We start from the raw sequence: 17,336 nt of genomic DNA, 5'->3' as shown, positions 1-17,336 counted from the left end.
AGTGTAGATGAACTTAAACAAACCCAGAGGAGATCAAAGTTCTTATAGACAGTGATTTGATAGCTGTTAAAATGAATACCTCTCTATATAAAATTCACTGTGCACATGTGGAAAAATTGCATAATACAAGCTTTATGTGCACACTGGTCATTACAAATTTGAGGGGAGATTGGTGGGAAGGTGGGAAGACCTCCAGTGTCCCTGATGCCATGACGTACAAGATGTGCATCCAGCTGCAGCTTGTAACCCTGCAGTTTAAGGAGTTGGAACTTGAAATGGATGAATTCTGGATCATCCAGGAGTCGGAGGGGGTGATAGATATGACATGAAGAGAGGTGAGTTACACACAAGGTGCAGGATACAGGAAACTGGGTGAGAGTCAGGAAGGGGAATGAGGTTAAATAGCCACCGCAGAGTACTCTTGTGTCCATCCCGCACAACAACAGGTGGACCACTTTAGAAACTGTTGAGATTACCTGGCAGAGAAAAATCAAAGGGGTGATAGGGGATTTGTTAGTTAGGGGAACAGAATAAGAGGGGACTAATATCCCAGTGGTAAGGCTCGCTAGTGCTAGTGATGGGGGGAGGGGTGGTGTGGTTAAAATAAGTTGTAGGGGGAATGGGAGCCAGAATGACAGAACAGATAGTGGAGAGGGTGAATTGAATGGAATTGACTTTATTGCATACATCCTTCATATACATGAGGAGTAGAAATCTTTACATCTCCATCTAAATGTTAAAAGTGCAATTCACAGTAATTTATAACAGATAGTTTATACATAGGACAGTCGATATAACATAGTTTACAATTGTATCAGCATGAATTAATCAGTCTAATGGCCTGGTAGAAGATGATGTCCCAGAGCCTGTTGGTCCCTTTGCTGTGGTACCGTTTCCTGGATGGTAGCAGCAGGAACAGTTTGTGGTCGTGGTGAATTGGGTCCCCAATATCCTTTGGGCCCCTTTTACACACCTGTCTCTGTAAATGTCCTGAATAGTGGGAAGTTCACATCTACAGATGCACTGGCTGTCCGCACCACTCTCTGCAGGTTCCTGCGATTAAGGGAAGTACAGTTCCCATACCAGGCAGTGATGCAGCCAGTCAGGATGCTCTCAATTGTGTCATAGAAACATAGAAACATAGAAAATAGGTGCAGGAGTAGGCCATTCGGCCCTTCGAGCCTGCACCGCCATTTATTATGATCATGGCTGATCATCCAACTCAGAACACCGCCCCAGCCTTCCCTCCATACCCCCTGACCCCCGTAGCCACAAGGGCCATATCTAACTCCCTCTTAAATATAGCCAATGAACTGGCCTCAACTGTTTCCTGTGGCAGGGAATTCCACAGATTCACCACTCTCTGTGTCCCTGTAGAAAGACCTTCGGATTTTGGGCCCCATCCCCAGCTTCTTCAACTATCTGAGTTGAAAGAGGTGCTGCTGTGCTCTTTTTACAACACAGCCGGTATGTACAGACCATGTACATGAAAGATGGCAAATGGAGTTTAATGCTGGTAAGTGTGAGGTGCTACATTTTGGTAGGACTAATCAAAATAGGACATACATGGTAAATGGTAGGGCATTGAAGAATGCAGTAGAACAGAGGGATCTGGGAATAATGGTGCATCATTCCCTGAAGGTGGAATCTCATGTGGATAGGGTGGTGAAGAAAGCTTTTGGTATGCTGGCCTTCATAAATCAGAGCATTGAGTATAGGAGCTGGGATGTAATGTTAAAATTGTACAAGGCATTGGTAAGGCCAAATTTGGAGTATTGTGTACAGTTCTGGTCACCGAATAATAGGAAAGATGTCAACAAAATAGAGAGAGGACAGAGATTTACTAGAATGTTACCTGGGTTTCAGCACCTCAGTTACAGAGAAAGGTTGAACAAGTTGGGTCTTTATTTTTTTGGGGCGTAGAAGGTTGAGGGGGGTCTTGACAGTGGAATTTAAAATTATGAGGGGGATAGATAGAGTTGACGTGTATAGGCTTTTTTCATTGAGAGTAGGTGAGATTCAAACAAGAGGACATGAGTTGAGTGTTAGGGGGCAGAAGTTTAGGGGTAACATGAGGAGAACTTCTTTACTCAGAGAGTGGTAGTTGTGTGGAATGAGCTTCCAGCAGAAGTGGTAGAGGCAGGCTCGATATTGTCATTTAAAGTAAAATTGGATAGCTGTATGGACAGGAAAGGAATGGAGGGTTATGGGCTGAATGCAGGTTGGTGGGACTAGGTGAGAGTAAGCATTCAGCATGGACTAGAAGGGCCAAGATGTCTTGTTTCCATGCTGTAATTGTTATATGGTTATATGTGAGATCCTTGGTGATGTTTATGCTGAGGAACTTAAAGCTGTTCACCCTCTCAACCCCAGATCCATTGATGTCAATAGGGGTTAGCCTGTCTCCATTCCTCCTGTCGTCCACAATCAGCTCCTTTGTTTTTGTGACAATGAGGGAGAGTTTGTTTTCTTGACACCAGTCAGATGTTGTTCAGACCTCAGACAGAGTCAGCAATCAAATGGTTGAGCATGGTGCGATGAATGTGCTGAGTTGTGTATATCACAATGCAAGAAGCATCGTAGGAAAGCCAGATGAGCTCAGGACAGGGAATTATGAAGTTGTATCCATTGTGGGGACTTGGTTGCATCCAACAGTTTGAGAGATTTAGAGAAATAAATTTGTAGAGAGATTGCACCATGCCAAGATGCAAAGGTTGTTCCAGTAAGTGATTTTAACTTTCCATATATTGACTGGGACTCCCATACAGCAAAAGGACGAGATGGAGTAGAGTTTGTCAAATGTGCCCTTAATCTGTACGTAGAATTCTTGACGTAGAAGTGTGCAATAAGCTGTTAGGAAATGATCCAGGGCTGGTGACAGAAATTAGTGATCATAATGCCATGAGATTCAAAGTAAATATGGAAAACGAGAGGTGCACCACGGGTTGAGATTCTAAATTGGAGAAAGGTCAATTTTGATGCTATGAGAAAGGCTCTGACAAGTGTGGTTTGGAACAGGCTGCTTTCTGGCAAAGGAGTACTTGGTAAGTGGGAGGCCTTCAGAAGTGAAATTTTGAGGATGTAGAGTTTATACATGCCTGCTAAAATAAAAGTTGAAAAGTTACAGGTGCAGGGAACCTTGGTTTTCAAGAGATATTGAGGCCAGGATATTTTGTTCCTCTAAATGCCTCAGACTGTTGGGTGCTACCAAGACGCATGAATGACAACAGTATCATGATTCCATGCCCTGAGCTCACCTGACTTTTTTAGTTGTCTGCTTTTGGTTTCTGAAAGTTTCCCAACAGGTTTTGGGTAAGTTATTGGAATGTATGTGCAGGAACCGGATATATACTGTAAGTATTTGGATAGGTGTGGACTGATAAAGGATAGACAGCATGGCTTTGTGCACGGTAGGTCATGTCTATCCAATCTTATAGAGTCTCTTGAGGAAGTTATGAGGAAAGTGGTTGAAGGCAAGGCAGTGGATGTTGTCTACATGGACTTTAGCAAGGCACTGGGCAAAGTCTCATATGGGAGATTGGTCAAGAAGGTTCAGTCACTCAGCATTCAAGATGAGATAGTAAATTGGGTGAGTCACTGTCTTTGGGAGAAGCCAGAGTGTGGTAGCACATGGTTGCCTCTCTGACTGGAGGCCTGTGACTAGTGGTTTGCCACAGGGATCAGTGCTGTATCTGTTATTGTGTGTCATCTATATCAGTAATCTGGTTGATAGTGTGGTTAACTGGATCAGCAAATTTGTGGATCACACCAAGATTAGTGGTGTCGTGAACAGCAAGGAAGACTATCATGGCTTGCAGTGCAATCTGGATCAGCTGGAATAATGGGATAAGAAATGCAAAATGCAATTTAATGGAGACAAGTGTGAGGTGTTGCATTTTGGTTGGACCTAGGTCTTACACAGTGAATGTTAGGGCACTGAGGATTGCTGTAGAAGAAAGGCATCTGAGAATACAGGTCTGTATTTCACTGAAAGTGGTGTCACAGTTAGATAGGGATGGAAAGAAAGATTTTGGCACGTTGGCCTTTTTGAACCAAAGTACTGAGAACAATAGATGGATGTTCTGTTGACTTTGTACAAGACATTGGTGAGGCCTAATTTGGAGTATTGTGTGCGGTTTTGGTCACCAACCTACAGGAAGATGTAAAAGAGGTTGAAAGAGTTCAGAGAAGATTCACAAGGATTTTGCCAGGTCTGGAGGACTTGGGTTATAAGGAAAGATTGAGCAGGTCAGGACTTTATTCCTTAGAATGTAGAAGACCGAGGGGAGATTTGATTGTGATAGAGGGGTATAGATAGGGTAAATGCAAGCTGGCTTTCTCTACTGAGATTGGGCGGTACTACAACCAGAGGCCATGGGTTAAGGGTGAAAGGTGAGATGTTAGGCGCACATGAGGGGAAACTTCTTCACACAGACGGTCATCCGGGTGTGGAATGAGCAGCCAGCACAAGTGGTGCATGCGAGCTCAATTTCAACATTTAAGAGGTTTGCATAGGTACCTGGATGGTAGGGGTATGGAGGTGGGTAGTTTAAATAGTTCAGCACAAACCAGATGGCCCAAAGGGCCTGTTTCTGTGTTGTAATTTTCTGTGACTGTGACAAGAACCTGAAATAATACAAAAATTCACTCTAAGTCCTTTTAACAGCTGTGTGGACCAACCATTCATCTCAGCAGGAATTTTTTATATGGCGTTAAAACTGTGGCACTTTAAGTTAATAATACATAAAAGAAAATCCCAGATGCATGTCAAGAAAGACTATTTGTGAGAGGGTGTTTCAGTTACTGTGGGGCCAGGCATCCATGGGGCTCAGCAGGAACAGGGAATAATACCAATGGAGAGAGTCAAACTGAGCCAGATCACAGATTGGAGATGGCAGAAATGCCCCATTCTTTTAGAGACAGGAAGAGCATCAGAGAATTTGATGGTCACTCCAGATACCAGCACTGTGCCCATTCAGAAGATGATTTCTCTGTCCAACTTGGGTTGAACCTCACTGTAACACTGTGATACCAGATCAAACCTTGGCAACTCAAGTAATCTCATCTGAAATGTTGTCCTACACCAATTGATGGATTTTGTAAATCTTTTTACAGGTTAAAAACGAGAAAGAATTTGCCTCCAGCAATTTCAAACACGGCACGCCAGTTTTGTTGTCCCTGTCAAGATATTTAAGAACTGGAGCAAGGGATCGACCATTGTTCCTGTTCAGACTGTGGGGAGGTATTCTCTCAGTCTTCTGACTGACTGACATACCCGTAACTTTCCAAGGGAAAGGCCGTTCACCTGCTCAGATAGTGGGAATGGATTCACTCGGTTATCTCAATTGAAGGTATATCAGCAAGTTCACACTGGGCAAGGCCATTCATCTGTTCTGTGTGTGAGAAAGGATTCAGTTGGTCTTCCCACCTGTGGACACACCAGTCAGTTCAGACTGGGTAGAGGCTGGTCATCTGCTGAATTTCTGGGAAAGGAAAAAGGATTCACACAGTCATCTAACCTAATGGCTCACCAGCGAGTTCACACTGGGGAGAAGCCATTCACCTGCTCAGAATGTGGGAAGAGATTCACTGATTCATCCATCCTACAGAGACATCAGCGAATTCACACTGGGGAGAAGCCATTCACCTGCTCAGAATGTGGGAAGAGATTCACTCAGTCATCCGACCTACAGAGACATCAGCGAGTTCACACTGGGGAGAAGCCGTTCACCTGCTCATTCTGTGGGAAGAGATTCACTGATTCATCCACCCTACAGAAACACCAGCGAATTCACTCTGGGGAGAAGCCGTTCACCTGCTCAGACTGTGGGAAGAGATTCACTGATTCATCCCACCTAGAGTCACCAGCGAGTTCACACTGGGGAGAAGCCGTTCACCTGCTTAGAATGTGGGAAGAGATTCACTAGGTCATCCAGACTACTGGCACACCAGTCAGTTCACATGGGGGAGAGGCCGTTCGCCTACTCAGAATGTGGGAAGAGATTCACTGATTCGTCCACCCTACAGAGACATCAGCGAGTTCACACTGGGGAGAGGCCGTACACCTGCTCGGAATGTGGGAAGGGATTCACTCGGTCATCCAACCTACAGAGTCATCAGCCAGTTCACACTGGAGAGAAGCTGTTCACCTGCTCAGAATGTGGGAAAGGATTCATTCGATCATCCAAACTATTGGCACACCAGTCAGTTCACACTGGGGAGAAGCCATTCAGCTGCTCAGAATGTGGGAAGAGATTCACTGATTCATCCAACCTACAGTGTCATCAGCGAGTTCACACTGGGGAGTGGCCATTGTTATGAATCCCTAGGTTTCATTTTCTGTGGACTGTCATTTTAAGAGAGAGAGAGAGAGAGAGATTAAGAATGGAAATCAATCTGACTTGCAGCTTGTTTACATTGCTCACTGCTTGTTTAGTTTTAACCAAGGACACAGATACTCAGTCAGACGGAGATGAAGGAGGATAAATGGAAGGATCGAAACAAGGGAACTACTGGCCAAGGGTCACTGTTTAGAACTTTCCACTGCCCACAAGGGTGGGTTAATTATCGATTCAGCGAACATTGAATGTGTGGTTGTCACCTCATTTGATCCATAGGAGTGGATCGGATTTGGGGTATCCTGTGAAGACCATTTATGTGTTAACACTTGCCTGGGTGTGGTGTGGTAATTCACTTGAAGACGATACCCCTTGTGACAAGTCACTTTCTGTGATAATTCATAAATGGATTTGGAACGACGACGGATAACATCTACAGCGACTGTTCTCTCGTTTTACCACCATGGATACTGTGGAATTCACATTATTGCCTTCTCTCGACATTTACCCTGGATTACAAATATCCCTCTCTCCTCAACTGCTCTGTGGTTGAACTGAACTCTCATAGTTCACCATCTCAAGACTCCAAGCCTTGTTTCCCCCGAGCTCAATAGTTTGGGAGTTATATTTATACACACGTACACATAACACTGTTAACTTTTGTTTATCTTGCTTAAGTTACTATATTGTTAGTAGATACTAATAAAGATAGTGGATTTAACATCAAAACCAGACTCGAGGTGTAGTCTATTGCTGCTGTTTCGTTTCTAAAGCGTTACATTTCATAACAAAATTTGGGCTTGCATCCGGGATATGCACAGGTTTGAGGGCGTATTGATTAATTATCGATTTCATTGGAGAAATCCCTTTTGATTTATTTGTGTGTGGAAAATCAGCAGCAATGGATGTTGATAGATTTCTGGAAGTGCCAACCTCTGAGGCACTAAAGGACACCAGAAGGATTGAGTTGTTGATTATTGCTAAAAGGTTAAAACTTGCTAAGGTGAAATTGACAATGAGGAGGTCACACATGCAGAGGATAATAGCTGAACATTATGTATATGAGGGTGTGTTTAAAGTGGAGGAGTTGGAGATGTTTCCTGAAAGTAAACCTAGTGAGCTTGGGCTCCTGTACAAGTTAGAAAAATTCAAGATGGAGGCTGTGGAAAGGCACAGGCAGTTTAAGGCTAGAGAGGCAAGAAAACAGAGAGAAGAGGCAGAAAAACAAGGAGGAATCAGAAAGGTAGAGGATGTTCCAGCTGGAAAAGATAGAGAGATTGCAGCAAAGGGGTCTAGCGTGAGACTCTGGTGATAAGTTTGAGGCCAGTCGGGAAGTTAAACTGGTACCTCCATTTGACTCTGTCCAACTCCAGCACATTTTTCCTGAAATGAGTCCCTACACTGCTCATAATTGTCCGTGTGGTTTAACCATTGCCTGAAAACATCTCAACAATATATCCTTATGGATAGACCTCTCGTAATGAATGGTAGCATCATATTTACATAACTAATGGTGAATGGCCAGGGTGAAGAGTAGAAGGAAAGGCTATGGGCAGTGATTTTTTTTTTAACTGCAAGGAGAAATCGATATTCGTGCCTTCAGGTTGGAGCTGTGCAGCTGGAGTATTATGTGTTTCTCTTCAACCCTGAGGCTGTCAAATTGAGCAACTCCAGCCATTGCTATTCTGCCATCATCCATGCTAGTGTCCCCTTCCAATCAACTTTGGTGAGCTCTTCTCCCATGCCTCTGTAGTTCCCCGCACTCCACTAATAATGATGCATCTTCTCGTACCTTTCCCCTCTCAAAGTGCAGGGTGAATTGTAACATGTTATGATCACCAAGTCCACGTTTCCTTTACCATAAGCTTCGTAATCAAATTTGGGTCATTACACAACACCCAATCCAGAATTAACTTTTCCCTAGTGGGCACAATTACAAGCTGTTCAAAAAGGAGTCTCATTGGTATTTTCCAAATTCCCTCTCTTGAGATCAAGCACCAACCTGATTTTCATAATCTACCTCCACCATCCCACTCATGGACTGTTTGCCCCACTCCCATCTGGGTAGACGACGCAGCATCCTCACCAGGACGGCCAGCCTCTGGGACAGCTACTTTCTCCAAGCAGTAAGGCTGATAAATGTCTCTACCCAACTAACCCACCCATTCCACATCACCAAACACATCTACTTTATAATTTCCTGTCTGTCATCTTATTTGCAGACATCCCCTGCCGAGCGTCACTTTATGGACATCCAATCAATCCGTGCACAGTATATAAGCTGTGGATATATGTTTTTACTATTGTGTTTTTGTGTTCCTTTGGATCCAGAGTAATAACTATTTTGATCTCAGTTACATTTTTCTGCTGGAAATGGAATTAAACAATCTTGAATAAACATTTCAGCAGACTGCAGCGTCACATTTCTGTCTCTGTGTTCCTGCAGCAGAGCGCCACCTGGTGACAATGGAGTCCACAAATCAGGGGCTCCTGTTATTGTGGCAAATCACCACCAAGTGGCAGTGTTGTCCACAAAAGGGAGAGGTTTACAGCGATAAGGAGGGGTGCAGGGGGCTGGAAGCCAACTCTGCAAGTGGATGAAGTGCCAGTCCTGCCCCAAACCACTCTCCCCACCACCAGTCAGGGCCCCAAACAGTCCTTCCACATGAGGCAACTTTTCAACATCGTGCCTGTTGGGGTCATCTCCTGTTTCCAGCTTTCCAGGTGTGGCCTCCTCGACATTAGTGAGACCCGATGTAGTCTCTGCATTCTGCACTCTGTCCCGATGAGACTCTGCAGATATTGGAGATGCAGAGTAACATACACAAAATGTTGGAGGAAGTCAGGAGGTCAGGTAGCTTCTACAGAGGGGGATAAATCAAAACAGAGATTTCCTGCCGAGACCCTTCATCAGGACTGGAAGTGGGGAGAAGCTGGAACAAGATGATGCGGGGAGTGGAAGAGTCCAAGCTGGTAGATGACAGGTGAAACCAGGTAAGAGTGAAGGTGAGAGGGTGGGGGAGGTGGGAGATGAAGTGAGACGCTGTGAGGTGGGAGGTGGAAAATTCAAAGGACTGAAAAGAAGGAATCTGATAGGATAGGAGAGCAGACCATGGGGAAAATAGGAAGTAAAAGAGGAACCAGAGGGAGACGGTCCACAGTGGAGAAGAGAGAAGTGGGGAGACAGAATGGAGGAGACAGGCGTGTGGGTTTGATAAAAAGGAAGAGGTAGAAGTTAAAGATATCGATGTTCATGCCATCGGGTTGTAAACTACCCGGATGTAATATGAGGTGTTGCTCCTTTAACCTGAGAGTGGACTCATCGAGTTAGTTAAACGATGAACCGGAAGGGAGAGTGGATTAATAATTTTCCCCTGGCATCCCTATTAAATCAATCCTCTCTCACCTTGAACCGGTGCCGTCTGGTTGTTGGTTCCACAAAAGTGGGGAAAAGGACTGCGCACGTTCCCCAGTTCTGTACACTCAGGGTTTGGGACACCTACATCATGTCAGCCTCAATCTCCTGCACTTCAAGGTGTGAAGTCCCAACCTGCCCAGCCTCTCTCCAGAACTCAGTCCCTCGAGTACCGGCACCATTCTCGTAAATCTCTCCTGCACTCATTCCAGATTGACGTCCTCTCTCCTACAGCAGAACCACCAAAACTGGATACAATAATCCAGGTGCGGATACCCTAACAATACCCTAACCCTAATGCAACCTCACTAGACTCTTCTTGAGCCATGAGATATGAGACAGAGACTGCTCAGCCAATCGAGTCTGTTCCACCATTCCTTCGTGTCCAATTGATTCTCTCTCTCAACTCCATTCTCCTGCCTTCTCCCCATAATCCTTGAACATCCTTTTTAAATATACTCAATGACTTGGCATCTCCTCCGTCCATGGCAATGAATTCCAAAGATTTACCACTCCCTGACTCAAGAAATTCCTCCTCATCTCTGCTGTCAGTGGATGCTCTATACATTGAGGCCGTGGCCTCTGGTCCCAGACCCACACAGCGTAGGGTGCATCTTCTTCATAGCCACTCTGCCGAGGCCTTTCAATATTTGATAGGTTTCAATGAGATCCCCTCTCTTTCTTCTGGACCAGTGAGTACAGGGTCAAAGATCTTAAGTTAACGCTTTCATTCCTGGAATCATTCTCGTGAACCTTCTCCGAACCCGCTCCGATATGAGCATATCTTTTTCTCAGATGGGAGGTCGGAAACTGCGTGATCTGACCAATGTGTTATAAAGCTCCAGTACCACATCCTTGCTCCTATATGCTAACGTTACAGTTGTCATCCTTAACTCAATCTGCAAGCAAACCTTCAGGGGCTCCTGTTCACGGAGTCCCAAGTACCTATTTCTGATTTTTGTATTTTCTCCCATTTATTTTTTTCTCTCCGTCTTTATTCTTTCTACCAATTGTACATGACTGGACACTTGCATACACTGTATTTCATCTGCTGCTTCGTTGTCTGTTCTCCAAACCTATCAAAGTCCTTCTGCAGACTCCAGCTTTGCTCTAAACTACCTGTCCTGTACCTATCTTTGTATCAACTGCAAAGTTCATCACCAAGGTATCAATTCCGTCATCCATATCATTCAGATTTAATGTGAAAAGATGTGGTCTCAATACTGACCCCTACGGAACACCATTAGTTAGCGACAGCAAAACAGAATTCTCCACATTATTCTGACTCTTTCTGCCTTGTCAGTCAATCTTCGACCCATACAAGCATCTTTCCTGTAATTCCATGAGCTGTGATCTTGTTCAGCAGCCTCACATGCAGCGACTTAGAGACATAGAAAACCTACAACACAGTATACAGGCCCTTCGGCCCACAAAGCTGTGCTGAACATGTCCTTGCCCTAGAATTACCTAGGCTTACCCATACTCCTCTATTTTTCTAAGCACCATGTACCTGTCCAGGAGACTCTTAAAAGACCCTATCAATTCCACCTCAACCACCGCCACTGGCAGCCCATTCCACGCATTTACTACTCTCTGCATAAATTTACCCTTGATATCTCTTCTATACCTACATCCACGCACCTTAAAACAATGCCCTCTTGTGTTAGCCATTTCAGCCCTGGGGGAAAAACCTGTCTGTCCACATGATCAATGCCTCTCCTCATCTTATACACCTCTATCAGGTCACCTCTCATCCTCTGTCACTCCAAGGAGAAAAGGCCGACTATTTACACTCAACTCCACTTAGATTAACACTACCTTGGATGGAAGGAGGAAGAGAAATAACACACATGAAAAAAAAATCACAACCTGTCAGATAAAACTTACAAGTATATATTTTCATCAAAAATGAACAGGATTGAGCACTCCATGTGTGTATCTGCAATCATGGTAAGAAATACAGACCAGAAAACTTAAATGAGAGGCAAACTGAGAAAAATGAATCATCACTATGGAAGAAAAGATTAACCAGTGGAATGAGTATGACCCTCCATGGGAGAAATCCCAACGATCTGAGCAGACCAGATGGTGACAAGGAAGCATCGAGCACCTGACAGAGAGTTGGAGACCTCTTCCCTGAAACAGAGGGGTTCCTTGCAGAAATACAGGACAAGGTGGTTCACAGAAAGAAAAAAAAAATCAAAAACACATACAATACAAACAAACGAGGCAATAAATGCAGCAAATGCCGAGAAACCAGACACAATCCAACACATTCCAGGATCCTCTAGCAGTTTGAATCAATCTGGTTACTTATGAAGGTACAATCAAGAGGCAAACATCATTCACCAAAATCTTGCTTTAAAATACAAACTCATGAATGAGCACCATAACTTCATTAAGGCACCATAAATTCAAGCCTGATCCAGTTAGGGACAGAATCTCACTATTTATAAGATAATCAATACATTATTACAGATAGGATAATCTAAAATAAACATCCAGATATAATATTACAGGATAAACACACAGGAACAACTCCCTCAATAGATAAAACCATTCCCACCACACACATGTTCCTCGACCAGTGGAGCACCTCACCACAGGTATTGTTTGTGTCATCAGTCAGACAACCAAATTATTTTCTCTGTCAATCAGCTTCCAACGTTTCCACTCTGTCATTCGCTGCCACACCCCACTGCTGATTCCCTTCTCATCACACGTTCTTACCCCGACCATCGTCCAGAGTCCCAAACTCTGCCCTGTGCAGACCCGCCTCTGGTTTCTGACCCTGCTCCGTTGAACATCCAACTAATGGTTTCCCATTCTGCTTTCAGTCTTTTGAGGACAGTGGTGTTTTCTAACAACCCTTTAGAGGCAGGGAAAATGGCACATCATGTTGAAATTAGCCCTGAATAAGGAGGTTAACTCCCAGTGTCATTTTTCCTCAGCCCAGAGATGAGAGGGGTGAAGAACATCTCAGACAGAACCGCAGTCAGCTCGACTTCTTCAGTCTGCAGAAAATTCAACGGAAACCTCCTCACCCACAGAGTGGTGACTGTTTGGAACTCATCACCCTAGGGAGAGCGAGAGATGAACAACAGGGGAGGATTTAAAAGGACTGTCATGGGACAGAATCACTGGCTGGGTCCAGCAGGCCTGAGTTGACTCTCTTCTGTACACTAGTTGTGTTATAAATTCACTAAGAACCGGAGACAGAGTTTAAAATAGAACTGATTTATTTATCACAGATCCAGAATATTAAACTCCAGTCCCATTAAAGGTGAATGTGCAGCAGAAGAAACTCCTCCCATGCCCAGTGACCAGGGTGCAGACTGGGTGTGGTGAGCAGCAGCAATAATTGCAGAGTTCAGCACCGACTGTCACTCTCAAAATTGCATTCAGCAATGGTGATGGACAAATATCCAGCATTCAGCTTATTGAAACTTTCTCCCCATTGTGAACCCGGTCATGTGTCACAAGGTTAGATAACAGAGTGAATCCCTTCCCACTTGCACAGCAGGTGAACGGCCTCTCCCCAGTGTGAACTCAATGATGCACATTTGTTGGCGATGGCTGAGAGAATCTCTTCCCAATGCCTGAGCAGGTGATCAGCCTCTACCCAGTGTGAACTCGCTGGTGTCTCAGTAGATTAGATGACTGAGTGAATCGCTTCCCACAGTCTGAGCAGATGAATGGCCTCTCCCCAGTGTGAACTGTCTGGTGTGCCAGTAGTTTGGATGACACAGTGAATCCCTTCCCACAGTCCGAGCAGGTGAACGGCTTCTCTCCAGTGTGAACTCGCTGATGTACCTTCAGACTGGATGAGCAAGTGAATCCCTTCCCACAGTCTGAGCAGGTGAACGGCCTCTCCCCGGTGTGAATTCGCTGGTGTCTCTGTAGGTCAGATGACCGAGTGAATCCCTTCCCACAGTCTGAGCAGGTGAACGGCCTCTCCCCCGTGTGAACTGACTGGTGTGTCAGTAGTTGAGATGCCTGAGTGAATCCCTTCCCACAGTCCAAGCAGGTGAATGGTCTCTCTCCAGTGTGAACCCTCTGATGTACCTTTAGTTGGGATGACAAAGTGAATCCCTTCCCACAGTCTGAGCAGGTGAACGGCCTCTCCCCAGTGTGAAATCGCTGATGTACCTTCAGATTGAATGAGCAAACGAATCCCTTCCCGCAGTCTGAGCAGGTGAATGGCCTCTCCCCAGTGTGAACTCGTTGGTGACTCTGTAGATGGGATGACTGGGTGAATCCCTTCCCACAGTCTGGGCAGGTGAATGGCCTTTCTCCGGTGTGAACTCTCTGATGTACCTTCAGTTTGGATGCCTGAGTGAATCCCTTCCCACAGTCGGAGCAGGTGAACGGCCTCCCCCCAGTGTAAACTGACTGGTGTCTCAGTAGGTGAGATGACCGAGTGAATCCCTTCCCACAGTCTGGGCAGGTAAATGGCCTCTCCCCAGTGTGAAATGACCGGTGTGTCAATAGGTGAGATGACTGAGTGAATCCCTTCCCACAGTCTGAGCAGGTGAACGGCCTCTCTCCAGTGTGAACACGTTGGTGACTCTGTAGATGAGATGACTGAGCGAATCCCTTCCTACAGACTGAGCAGGTGAACGGCCTCTCCCCAGTGTGAACTCGCTGGTGAGCCATTAGGTCAGATAACCGAGTGAAACCTTCCCCACAAATTCAGCAGGTGACCAGCCTCTGCTCGATGTGAACTGACCGGTGTGTCCACAGGTGGGAAGACCGACTGAATCCCTTCTCACACACAGAACAGGTGAATGGCCTTGTCCCAGTGTGAACTTGCTGATGTACTTTCAGTTGAGATGACTGAGTGAATTCCTCCCCACAGTCTGAGCAGGAAGGATGATCGAGTGAATCCCTTGCTCCACTTCTTAAATATCTGGACAAAGACAGCAAAACTGGCATGTTGTGTTCGAGATTTCCGTAGACAAATTCCTTGTCGTTTTTAACCTGTAAAAAGATTTACAAAATCCATCAATGGGTGTAGGACAACATTTCAGATGAGATTACTTTAGTTGCCAAGGTGTGATCTGGTATCACACTGTTGCAGTGTAGTTCCTCCCAAGTTGGAGAGAGAAATTATGTTGTAACTGGGCACAGTGCTGGTATCTGGAATGACCATCAAATTCTCTGATGCTCTTCCTGTCTCTCTAAGAATGGAGCATTTCTGCCATCTCCAATCTGTAACCTGGCTCAGTTTGACTCTCTCCATTGGTATTATTCCCTGTTCCCACTGAGCTGCACGGGTTCCTGGCCCCACAGTAACTGAAACACTCTCACACAAATAGCCTTGGTTAACATGCAGCTGGGATTTTCTTGTATGTACTGTTAATTTAAAGTGCCACAGTTTTAACGCCATGTAAATATCTCCAACTCAGATGTATGGTTGGTCTGCTCAGCTGTTAGAAGGAATTAGAGTAAACATTAGTATTATTTCATGTTCTTGACACAGAGTCATAGTAAATTACAACACAGAAACAGGCCCTTTGGCCCATCTAGTTGGTGCTGAGGCTTTTCAACTCCCTACTCCCGTACCCCTAACATGCAGGTACCTATACGAACATCTTAAATGTTGAAATTGAGCTCACATGCACCACTTGTGCTCATTCCACACCCGGATGACCATCTGTGTGAAGAAGTTTCCCCTCATGTTCCCCTTAATGTCTCACCTTTCACACTTAATCCACGGCCTCTGGTTGTCGTCCCACCCAATTTCAGTGGTAAAAGCCAGCTTGCATTTACCTCACCAATAACCCTCAAAATAGTGGTATACCTCCATCAAATCTCCACTCAATCTTCTATGTTCCAAGGAATAAAGTCCTGACCTGTTCAATCTTTCCTAATAACCCAAGTCCTCCAGACCTGGCAACATCCTTGTGAATTTTCTCTAAACTCTTTCAACCTCTTTTACATCTTTCCAGTAGGTAGGTGATAAAACTGCACACAACACTCCAAATCAGGCCTCACCAATGTCTTGTACAATGTCAACAAAACATCCATCTCCTGTACTCAGTACTTTGGTTCATGAAGGCCAATATGCTAAAATCTTTCCTTCTGTCCCTATTTAACTGTGACACCACTTTCAGTGAATTATGGACATGTATTCCCAGATCCCTTCCTTCTACAGCACTCCTCAGTGCCCTAACATTCACTGTGTAAGACCCAGGTCCTATCAAAATGCAACACCTCGCACTTGTCTCCATTAAATTCCATTTTGCATTTCTCCAGCTGGTCCAGATCACACTGCAAGACATTATATTCTTCCTCACTGTCCACTACACCCCCAATCTTAGTGTCACCCAGAAATCTGCTGATCCAGTTAACCACACTATCATCCAGATTACTGATCTAGATGACAAACAACAACAGATCCAGCACCGATCCCTGTGGCAAACCACTAGTCACAGGCCTCCAGTCAGAGAGGCAACCATCTGCTACCACACTCTGGCTTCTCCCAAAGACAGTGTCTCATCCAGTATGCTGCCTATCCTCAACCAATCTACATCTATCCAAATACTTGTATATCCATTTCCTGCAGACACATTCCAATAACTTTCCCACTACTGATGTCAGGCTCACCAACGTATAAATTCCTAGTTTATTTTTAGAGCCTTTCTTGAACAGCGGAGCATCATTGGCTGTCCTCCAATCCTCCAATCCATCACCTGTCACTAAGGACGATTTAAATATCTGTGCTTGGGCCCCGACAATTTCTGCACTTGTCTGCCGCAGGGTCCCAGGGAACAACTTGTCAGGCCCTGGGGATTTATCCACACTAATTTGCCTTAAGACAGCAAGCACCTCCACCTCTGCAATCTGTACAGGGTCCATGAAGTTGATGCTGCTTTGCCTCACTTCTATAGACTCTGTGTCCATCTCCAGAGTAAATACAGATGCAAAAAAAAATCTCTCCCATCTATTTTGTCTCCTCATGTGGATTACCATTCTGATCTTGCAGAGGATTAATTTTTTCCCTTGCAATCTTTTCACACTTAACACACCTGCAGAATCCTTGAGGATTCTCCTTCACCATGTCTGCTGGGCAACCTCATGCCTTCTTTTATTTCTTTCATAAGTGTTCACTTGAATTTCCTGTACTTCATAGTGTCATGTGTGACGCCAAGCAGAGGTACCGGATGGATGATGCTAATGAGAGAGATAAGAAAGACAATGGAGAAACATTCAAAATGCTAATAAGAGAGAAGAGAGGAATTAACAGGAAAAAAACACAATTCAGATATTGACAGACCAGTTGCTTTGAACCTGAACTGTTTGAAGTTTGATAGACAGGTGATACCCCAGCAGGGGGATAAAAGGAACAGGTTTGCTAAGGCATGACACACCATGAAACCCTGGAAAGAGCAGTGTGCCCCCACAAGTTGGTGAGTGTTTGGAGGGCCGGTTCACGGGAACTGACCAGAGGCTCACAGGGTGTAAAGGTACGATAGGTGGGAACCTGGGGTGTGTGTCCACCCTTGCCTGGGTGCCGGGTTCACCGCGGAAGAATGATCATATCCGGAACGGAGGGGTCACAGTCGGTGACCACAGTGGGA

This window comes from Mobula birostris, chromosome 13 (genome assembly GCF_030028105.1).
Source record: "Mobula birostris isolate sMobBir1 chromosome 13, sMobBir1.hap1, whole genome shotgun sequence".
NCBI lineage: Eukaryota > Metazoa > Chordata > Chondrichthyes > Myliobatiformes > Myliobatidae > Mobula > Mobula birostris.
The sequence above is the reverse complement of the archived record's forward strand: the minus strand, read 5'-3'. Positions refer to the sequence as shown.